The sequence below is a fragment of the Mus caroli genome, chromosome 8 (assembly GCF_900094665.2).
Source record: "Mus caroli chromosome 8, CAROLI_EIJ_v1.1, whole genome shotgun sequence".
Classification (NCBI taxonomy): Eukaryota; Metazoa; Chordata; class Mammalia; order Rodentia; family Muridae; genus Mus; species Mus caroli.
Genome location: NC_034577.1, coordinates 90,368,528 through 90,378,988, shown reverse-complemented (window position 1 = coordinate 90,378,988; position 10,461 = coordinate 90,368,528). Strand labels below are relative to the sequence as shown.

General features: G+C 38.8%; 1 pseudogene across 1 annotated transcript in view; it reads left to right on the top strand.

Annotated features, from left to right (window-relative positions):
• Positions 1-8,174: 8,174 nt before the first annotated feature.
• The window catches only part of LOC110300892, an 11,231-nt pseudogene continuing 8,944 nt past the window's right edge, over positions 8,175-10,461 (top strand). The window contains exon 1 of the transcript XR_002378642.1: positions 8,175-9,088. The product of XR_002378642.1 is annotated as an actin-85C-like (transcript). The remainder of the gene's footprint in view (positions 9,089-10,461) is intronic.

Here is a 10,461-nt window from a genome sequence, read left to right as displayed (position 1 = left end):
ATTCAATAGATGATTGTTAAGACTACTTGATTCACCATGTCTGTTAGTTTTGGTCTGTATGACCTGTCAATTAATGAGGGTAGGATGTTAAAGGTTCCCACTATTAATGTGTGGGGTTTGATTACCATTTAAGCTTTAGCAACATCTTTTTATATATGTTAGTTCCCTTGTGTTTGGGGCATAGATAAGAATTTTTTGGTAATTTTTTTCCTTTGATGAGTATGAAATATCCTTCCCTATCTCTTTTTATTAATATTGCTTAAAACTCTATTTTATCAAATATTTGAATAACTTCTCCAGTTTGCTTCTTGGGTTAATTTGCTTGGAAAAATATTTTCCAGCCTTTTCCTTTGAGGTAATGTCGATTTTTATGGAGAATGATGGATCCTGTTTTCTCATATATTCTGTTAGCCTCCGTGTTTATATTGGTAAGTCAAGTCCATTGATGTTAAGAGATACTAATGAGCAGTCATTGTTTATTCCTGTTATTTTGAAGTTGGTGGTATTTGTGTGTGTGTGTGTGTGTGTGTGTGTGTGTGTAAGCACTGCGTATGCACGCACATGCAGTTCCTTGTTTTTGCAGGTATCAAATTATTTATTTTCTGTGTTTTCTTGGCTGTATTTTTCCTTCTTGGGTTGGAGTTTTCCTTCTACTATTTTCTGTAGGGCTGAATTTGTGGAGAGATACTGTTTGAATTTGGATTTGTCTTGAAATATCTTTTTTTTACATAAATGGTGATTGAGAGTTTTGCTGCTTATAGCAGTCTAGGTTGGCATTTGTGGGTTTTTTTTTAAGGTTGCAAGGAATATATGTTCAGACCCTTGTAGTGTTTAGAGTCTCTGTTGAGAAGTCATGTGTAAATACAACAGGCCTGTCTTTGTATGTTATCTGGCCTCTTTTGCTTTGTCACATTTAATTTTTTTTCTCTATTCTGTAGATTTTGTGTGGAGGGAGAATTTTCTTTTCTGGTCCAGACTACTTGGTGTTCCCTAAATTAGGTGTACATTTATAGGCATTTTTTTTCTATAGGTTGGGAAATTTTCTTCTGTGATTTTGTTGAGAATATTTTTTTTTTAATTCTTGGAGCTGGAACTCCAACTTCTTCTATGCCTATTATTCTTAGTTTAGCCTTTTCAGATTATCCCATATATTCTGGATGCTCTGTGCCAGAAACTTTTAGATTTAACATTTTGTTTGAATGATGTGTTGATTTCTGTTATTGTATCTTCTATGCCTGAGATTCTATGTTCCATGTCCTGTATTCTATTGGTGATGCTTGCATTTGTTTTTCCTGTTCTTTGTTTATTTTTTTAGGTTTTCCATATCCAGGATTCTCTTAGTTTGTAGTTTCTATTTCCTTCACCTATTTAATTGTATTTTCCTATACATCTTTAAGAGATTTGTTACCTCTTTAAAGAAATCTATTTTTGATTGTATTTTCCTGCACTTTTTTAAGAGAGTTACTTTATTTCTTTAAAGGTCTCTATCATATTTACCTTGGATTTAAGGTCATTATCATGTGCTTTCGTGTGAGAATATTGAGGGCTTGCTCTAGTAGGGTAGTTATGCTCTATTGCCCTAGCTTTGGTTGATTGTGCTCTTTTGAGAACCTTAAGTCTTCTGAATGGCTTTGGTCTCTGGATGTTCCTGTTGTAGAAGTTATTGGAAGCAAGCTGAATCTCAATGGTCCTGGCATGGCAGGCCTATGATGCATATCCTTGGGTTGGATGTTTCTGGATCAGCAGGTCTGTATAGTTCAGGTCTGATGTATAGTAAAGCACAGATCTGATGAAGACTGGGTGAGAGGTTGGGAAAGAACTGAGGCACACTGGGGATAGTAGACTGATCAGGACAACTTATGATACCCCAGAGGACTCAGAAGAGTAGTTAACCTGTATGGTTCAGCAATAGCAGTTCTAATGAAGGTAGGTGGAGAGATGACAGAAAAATGGAGGATTAGCAGGGAGAGCAGATTTCTCAGGACCAGGGTAAAATTTTATTAAGTAATAATAAAAATAGATCTATCAGTACTCCCATAATGTGACTAACAGTAGGTGCTTAGTAGAAAATAGATGCCCAAGTGTGATGTATATTTTCTTTCTCATCTGTTTCATTGAAAACTAGACAGTCTCTTTGTATGTAACACATCTTTGAATTTGTGATCACCTTGTCCAAGAATCTCAGGAGCTAAGGTTCTCTATAGTCAGGTGATATTTGTAACCTTTGGGGAATTTCCTCAGTGTCACTACTATTGTCATCTCCATTTCTGCCATTACTGCAGGAAGGACACGTAGGTCTGAAAGGGATGGAAAAATCATTTTAAAATGCACCTACCACATCAGATTGTCTTTCTGGACAAGCTTTGTGATGAGAACACAGTGCTCAGAGCTGGAGTATCAGAATTTCTATGTTCTGCTCTACTGTACCTGGTTATTTAAAAAGTTTGTGAAATCAAGGTTGACATTTGGGGAGTCTGGAAGAGTAAAAATCAGTATGACTCTCAGAGCATAATCTATTGTACCTTGTATATATTTTTCTGATTATCAACCTGATTATACACAGATGTCACACAAGATGAATACCAACACCTGTGACACTGCATTTAATTTTTTTTAAAAGGAAACCCTCGTCTGCTGTCAGAGTGCCAGGATTGAAAGTATTGCATACATAATTCTGGGAGGCAGAGCTGACCTTTGCTTCTCTAGCCTGAAGAACACCTTTAATTGCATATTCAGCCAGTGATGGCCAACAAGTCAGCTTGGGGCTCCATAAACACAAGCCCTTCATGAATTTAATCTGCTGACTGGTACCCAGGTTTACAATGAGATTGAGGTAATAAATACAACTCATTCCCCAGCCAACCATATGTTATCTATATTGGAGACAATATAGCATGCGTGAGCATAGGCTGTCCATCTTTACCTGATTCTTTCAAAGTATATTTTACACATTTTCAAATCCAGTGTGTTGAGCAAGGAAAAGAGGGAAGCGTTTTAAAAAGTTAAAATGTAATGCTTCCCTTGCAGGTAAAACATGCCCACGTGATATGTTCCTGTCAGTCATGCTGTCAGAAGTCATTAATTTCTACTCATAAGAAGATAGGTAGGAGAAACAGAATTGGTCCATGGTTTGTCCTATTGATGGAAATTTCCAGGATGCTCCATGAAAATTAACATCTGAAATTTAGCCTGTGTATTGTTCTTTCAGATAAACTTAAAGTCAAATGTCATACCCTTCTCAAAAAATCTGTGAAATACATAACAAGAATGTCAAATCCCTACACACTATATTCCACAGTTACCCATCTGCCTACAAAAAGGAAGTCCATCCTGAAATATGGAAGTATAATGAAGGAACTAAGACTTAATATTTTACTTTAATTTGTATGTTGTACATTAATACATATATATGAATACAGAATATAGAACATACGTATATTCCTGAACTGTTCTATGGGAAGAGAGACCTAGAAGAAAGCAGAGCCAGAGAGGTAAGAGAAGTAGAGAGGAGAGGGAAGGGGAGGGTAGGAGAAGAGGAAGGAAAGCATAGGAGTGGAAGAGAGGAGAATAAAATATAAATCATTCTTGGAGTAGAGAAAGTCAAACCAACCAATCAGAAAAAAAAGTACATAGAGGCAAGAGACTCTAGCCAAGATGACAGGCTTTTCTCATGCCTAAGTTTAATTGAATCTTCATCTGGTTACTGTTCTTTATTATTATTATTATTATTATTATTATTATTATTATTATTATATTTTCTTTATTTACATTTCAAATGTATTCCCCTTTCCTAGTTTCCCCTCTGAAAATGCCCTATCCTCTCCCCCTTCCCTCTGCTCCCCAACGCACTCACTGCCTCTTCCTGGCCCAGGCATTCTTCTATACTGGGGCACAGAACCTTCACAGGACCAAGGGCCTCTCCTCTCCTTGATGACTAACTCTATGACTTATACAGCTAGAGCCACGAGTCCCTTTGTGTTTACTTTAATTGGTGATTTAGTCCCAGAGAGATCTAGGGTTACTAGTGAGTTAATATTGCTTTTCCTCCTAGCGGCCTGCAAAACCCTTCAGCTCCTTGGGTACTTTCTCTAGCTACTTCATTGAAGGCTCTGTGCTCTGTCTAATTGATGACTCTGAGCATCCACTTCTGTATTAGTCAGTCACTGGCAGAGCCTCTATGGAGACAGCTATAACAGGCTACTGTCAGCAAGCTCCTGTTGGAATCTGAAGTAGTGTCTGGGTTTAGTGGTTGTTTATGGGATGGATCCCCAGGTGGGGCAATCTCTGAATGATCATTCCTTCAGTCTCTGCTCCGAAGTTTGACTCTGTAACTCCTTCCATGGGTATTTTGTTCCCCATTCTAAGGAGGATCTAAGTATCTACATATTGGTCTTCCTTTTTCTTGAGTTTCATGTGTTTTGCAAATTTTATCTTGGGTATTCTGAGCTTCTGTGCTAATATCAGCTTATCAGTGAGTGCATATCATATGCATTCTTTTGTGATTGGGTTACATCACTTAGGTTGATATCCTCCAGATCCATCCATTTGTCTAAGAATTCCATGAATTCACTGTTTTTAATAGCTGAGTAGTACTCCATTGTGTAAGTGTACCACATTTTCTGTATCCATTTCTCTGTTGAGGGACATCTGGGTTCTTGCCAGCTTCTGGCTATTATAAATAAGGCTGCTATGAACATAGCAGAGCATGTGTTCTTATTACCAGTTGGAATATCTTCTGGATATATGCCCAGGAGAGGAATTGCTGGATCCTCTGGTAGTACTATGTCCAATTTTCTGAGAAACTGTCAAACTGATTTCCAGAGTGTTTGTACCAGCTTGCAATCCCACCAGCAATGAAGGAGTGATCCTCTTTCTCCACATACCAAGTAGCATGTGCTGTCACCTGAGTTTTAGATCTTAGCTATGATGACTGCTGTGAGGTGGAATCTCAGGGTTGTTTTGATTTACATTTCCATGATGATTAAGGATGTTGAACTTTTTTTTAGGTGCTTCTAAGCCATTTGTAATTCCTCAGTTGAGAATTCTTTGTTTAGCTCTGTATCCCATATTTTAATAGGGTTATTTGGTTTCCTGGAGTCCAACATCTTGAGTTCTTTATATACATTGGATATTAGCCCCCTATCATATTTAGGATTGGTAAAGATCTTTTCCCAATCTGTTGGTTGCCATTTTGTCTTATTGACAGTGTCCTTTGCTTTACAGGAGCTTTGCAATTTTATGAGGTCCCATAAGTTGACTCTTGATCTGATAGCATGAGCCATTGCTGTTCTTTTCGGGAAGTTTTCCCCTGTGCCCATATCTTCCAGGGTCTTCCCCACTTTCTCCTTTATAAGTTTCAGTGTCTCTGGTCTTATGTAGAGTTCCTTGATCCACTGAGACTTGAGTTTTTTTCAAGATAAGAAAGGATAAATTTGCATTCTTCTACATGTTAGGCACCAGTTGAACCAGCACCATTTGTTGAAAAGGCTGTCTTCTTTTCACTGGATGGTTTTATCTACTTTGTCAAGGATCAAGTAACCATAGGTGTGTGGATTCATATCTGAGTCTTCTATTCTATTCTATTGATCTACCTGTCTGTCACTGCACCACTACCATGCAGTTTTTATCAGAATTGCTCTGTAGTACATGTTGAAGTCAGGGATGGTGATTCCATCAGAGGTTCTTTTATTGTTGAAAATAATTTTTGCTGTCCTAGGTTTTTTATTATTCTAGATGAATTTGCAAATTGCCCTTTCTAACTCTGTAAAGAATTGAGTTGGAATCTTGTTGGGGATTGCATTGAATCTGTAGATTACTTTTGAGTTAATTTTATATCCAGCTAATACACTGAAGCTGTTTATTAGGTTTAGGAGTTCTCTGGTGGAAATTTTAGGGTAACTTCTATATACTATCATATCATCTACAAATAGTGTTATGTTGACTTCTTCCTTTCCATTTGTATCCCCTTGACCTCCTTTTGTTGTCTAATTGCTCTGGCTAGGACCTCAAGTACTATATTGAATAGGTATGGAGAGAATGGGCAGCCTTGTCTAGTCCCTGATTTCCATGGGATTGCTTTAAGTTTCTCTCCATTTAGTTTGATGTTGGCTACTGTATATGTTGCTGTATATTGTTTTTATTATGTTTAGATATGGGTCTTGAATTCTGATCTTTCCAAGACTTTTATCATGAATGGGTGTTGGATTTTGTCAAATGCTTTCTCAGCATCTAATGAGATGATCTTGTGTTTTTTGTCTTCGCATTTTTTATATAGTGGATTATGTTGATGGATTTCCATATATTGAACCATCCTTGCATATCTGGGATGAAGCCTACTTGATCATGATGGATGACCATTTTGGTTATTTTCCTGGATTTGGTTTGCATGAATTATATTGCATATTTTTTCATTGCTATTCATAAGGAAAATTGGCCTGACGTTCTCCTTCTTTCTTGGTTCTTTGTGTAGTTTAGGTATCAGAGTAATTGTGGCATCATAGAATGAATTGGGTAGAGTAGCTTCTGTTTCTATTTTGTGGAATAGTTTGAAGCGTATTGGAATTAGGTCCTCTTTGAAGGTTTGATAGAACTCTGCATTAAACCCATCAGGTCCTGGGCTTTATTTGTTGGGAGACTACACTTGATCTTAGCCAAAAGGCTGAGAAGCGATTTGTTGGGAGACTATTAATGTCTGTTTCTATTTCTTTAGGGGAGATGGGACTGTTTAGATCATTAATCTGATCCTGATTTAAGTTTGTTGCCTTTTATCTGTCTAGAAAATTATCCATGTCCTCCAGGTTTTCCAGTTGCGTTGAGTATAGGCTTTTTATAGTAGAATTCAATGATATTTTGGATTCCCTCAGTTTCTGTTGTTATCTCTCCCTTTTCATTTCTGATTTTGTTAATTAGAATACTGCCCCTGTGCCCTCAAGTTAGTCTGGCTAAGAGTTTATTAATCTTGTTGTTTTCCTCAAAGAACCAGCTCCTGGTTTGGTTGATTCTTTGTATAGTTCTTTTTGTTTGTATTTGGTTGATTTCAACCCTGAGTTTGATTATTTCCTGCCATTTACTCCTCTTGGGTCAATTTGCTTCCTTTTGTTCTAGAACTTTTAAGTGTGCTGTCAAGTTGCTAGAGTATTCTCTCTCCAGTTTCTTTTTTTGTTTGTTTGTTTGTTTGTAAGGTGTGCACTTTTATTGGTCTCAAGTCAGTGTACAGGCCAGCCCTGGCTGCCTCAACACCTCAACCCTCTCCCAGGGAGACCAAAGCCTTCATACATCAAGTTGAGGGGACAAAAAAAAAAAAAAAAGGGAGGCCTCAACTCTGGGCCATCCAGAAATTAAAAACAAAAATGAAGTATTAAGGCGGAAGATTTAAAAAAAATTTTGCAGTACATAATTTACACAGAAGCAATGCTGTCACCTTCCCCGGGGTGGACTCAGGGTGTGGACTCGACCATCCTCCTCTTAGGAGTGGGGGTGGCTTTTAGGAGGGTGAGGGATTTCCTGTAGCCACTTATTTCATGGATACTTGGAATGACTATTAAAAAAAGACAAAACCAAAAAAAAAAAAAACCAACAAAAAAAAACAAAAACAAAAAAAAAAACAATGTACAAAGTCCTCAGCCACATTGTAGAACTTTGGGGGATGTTTGTTCCAACCAACTGCTGTCACCTTCACCATTCCAGTTTTTAAATCCTGAGTCAAAAGCGCCAAAACAAAACAAACAAACAAACAAAAAAACTTAAAAAAAAAAACAAAACCTTTTTTAAAAAAAATTAAAAAAAAACAAAAACAAAGCCATGCCAATGTTGTCTCTCTCTTTTTTTTCTTTTCTGCGCAAGTTAGGTTTTGTCAAAGAAAGGGTGTAAAACGCAGGTCAGTAACAGTCCGCCTAGAAGCACTTGCGGTGCACGATGGAGGGGCCGGACTCATCATACTCCTGCTTGCTGATCCACATCTGCTGGAAGATGGACAGTGAGGCCAGGATGGAGCCACCAATCCACACAGAGTACTTGTGCTCAGGAGGAGCAATGATCTTGATCTTCATGGTGATAGGAGCCAGAGCAGTAATCTCCTTCTGCATCCTGTCAGCAATGCCTGGGTACATGGTGGTACCACCAGACAACACTGTGTTGGCATAGAGGTCTTTACGGATGTCACGTCCACCCGCGAGCACAGCTTCCTTGCAGCTTCTCCTTTGCCGGTCCACACGCGCCACCAGTTAGCCATGGATGACGTTATCGCTGCGCTCGTCATCGACAAAGGCTCCGGCATGTGCAAAGCCGGCTTCGCGGGTGACAATGCTCCCCGGGCTGTATTCCCCTCCATCGTGGGCCGCCCTAGGCACCAGGGTGTGATGGTGGGTATGGGTCAGAAGGACTCCTACGTGGGCGACGAGGCCCAGAGCAAGAGAGGTATCCTGACCCTGAAGTACCCCATTGAACATGGCATTGTCACCAACTGGGACGAAATGGAGAAAATCTGGCACCACACCTTCTACAATGAGCTGCGTGTGGCCCCTGAGGAGCACCCTGTGCTGCTCTCTGAGGCCCCCCTGAATCCTAAGGCCAACCGTGAAAAGATGACCCAGATCATGTTTGAGACCTTCAACACTCCAGCATTGTACGTAGCCATCCAGGCTGTGCTGTCCCTGTATGCCTCTGGTCGTACCACTGGCATTGTGATGGACTGTGCCCATCTACGAGGGCTATGCTCTCCCTCACGCCATCCTGTGTCTGGACCTGGCTGGCCGGGACCTGACAGACTACCTCATGAAGATCCTGACTGAGAGTGGCTACAGCTTCACCACCACAGCTGAGAGGGAAATCGTGCGTGACATCAAAGAGAAGCTGTGCTATGTTGCCCTAGACTTCGAGCAAGAGATGGCCACTGCCGCATCCTCCTCTTTCCTGGAGAAGAGCTATGAGCTGCCTGATGGCCAGGTTATCACTATTGGCAATGAGCGGTTCCGATGCCCTGAGGCTCTTTTCCAGCCTTACTTCTTGGGTATGGAATCCTGTGGCATCCATGAAACTACATTCAATTCCATCGTGAAGTGTAACGTTGACATCCCTAAAGATCTCTCCAGTTTCTTTTTAGAGACACTCAGAGCTATGAGTTTTTCTCTTAGTACTGCTTTCACTGTGTTCAGTAAGTTTGGAAATATTGTGGCTTATTTTCATTAAACTCTGAAAAGTCTTTAATTTTTTTCTTTATTTCTTCCTTGACCAAGTTGAATAGAATGTTGTTCAGCTTCTAAGTCAACGTTGGCTTTCTATTATTTAAGTTGTTTTGAAGATCAGCCTTAGACCGTGTGATGATTTCAATATTTTTGTATCTGTTGAAGCCTGTTTTGTGACCAATTATATGGTCAAATTTGGAGAAAGTCCATGAGGTGCTGAGAAGAAGGTATATCCTTTTGTTTTAGGATAAAATGTTCTGTAGATATCTGTTAAGTCCATTTCTTTCATAATTTCTGTTAGTTTCAATGTGCCTCTTTTTAGTTTCTGTTTCCAGGATCTGTCAATTTATGAGAGTGGGGTGTTAAAGTTGTTATGTGAGGTGCAATATGTGCTTTGGGCTTACTATAGTTTCGTTAATGAATGGGATGCCATTACATTTGAAACACAGATGTTCAGAATTGAGAGTTCATCCTGTCAAACTTTATCTTTGATGAGTAAGAAGTGTCCCTCCTTATCTTTTTTGTTAACTTTAGGTTTAAAGTCAATTTTATTTGATATTAGAATGGCTACTCCAGCTTGTTTTTTGGAACCATTTCCTTCGAAATTTGTTTTCCAGCCTTTTACTCTGTGGTAGTGTCTGTCTCTGTAACTGAGGTGGGTTTCCTGTATGCAGCAAAATGTTGGGTCCTATTTATGTAACCAGTCTGTTAGTCTATGTCTTCTTATTGGGAATTGAGTCCTTTGATATTAAGAGATATTAAGGAAAAGTAATTGTTGCTTCCTGGTTTTTTTTTTTTTTTTTTTTTTTTTTTAAGTTAGGATTCTGTTCTTTTGGCTGTCTTCTTTTTGGTTTGTTGAAGGATTAGTTTCTTGTTTTTTCTAGGGTGTCAATTCCCTCCTTGTGTTGTGGTTTAGTTTTCCCTTTATTATCCTTTGAAGGGCTGGATTTGTGGAAAGATATTGTGTAAATTTGGTTTTGTCATGAAATATATTGTTTTCTCCATCTATGGTAATTGAGAGTTTTGTTGGGTATAGTAGCCTGGGCTGGCATTTGTTTTCTTTTGTGATCTCTTAGGGTTTGTATGACATCTGTCCAGGATCTTATGGCTTTCATAGTCTCTGGTGAAAAGTCTGGTGTAATTCTAATAGGTCTGCCTTTATGTTACTTGACCTTTTTCCCTTATTGCTTTTTTTTTGATTTTTAATATTTTTATTACATATTTTCCTCAATTACATTTCCAATGCTATCCCAAAAGTCCCCCATAGCGCCCCCCACTT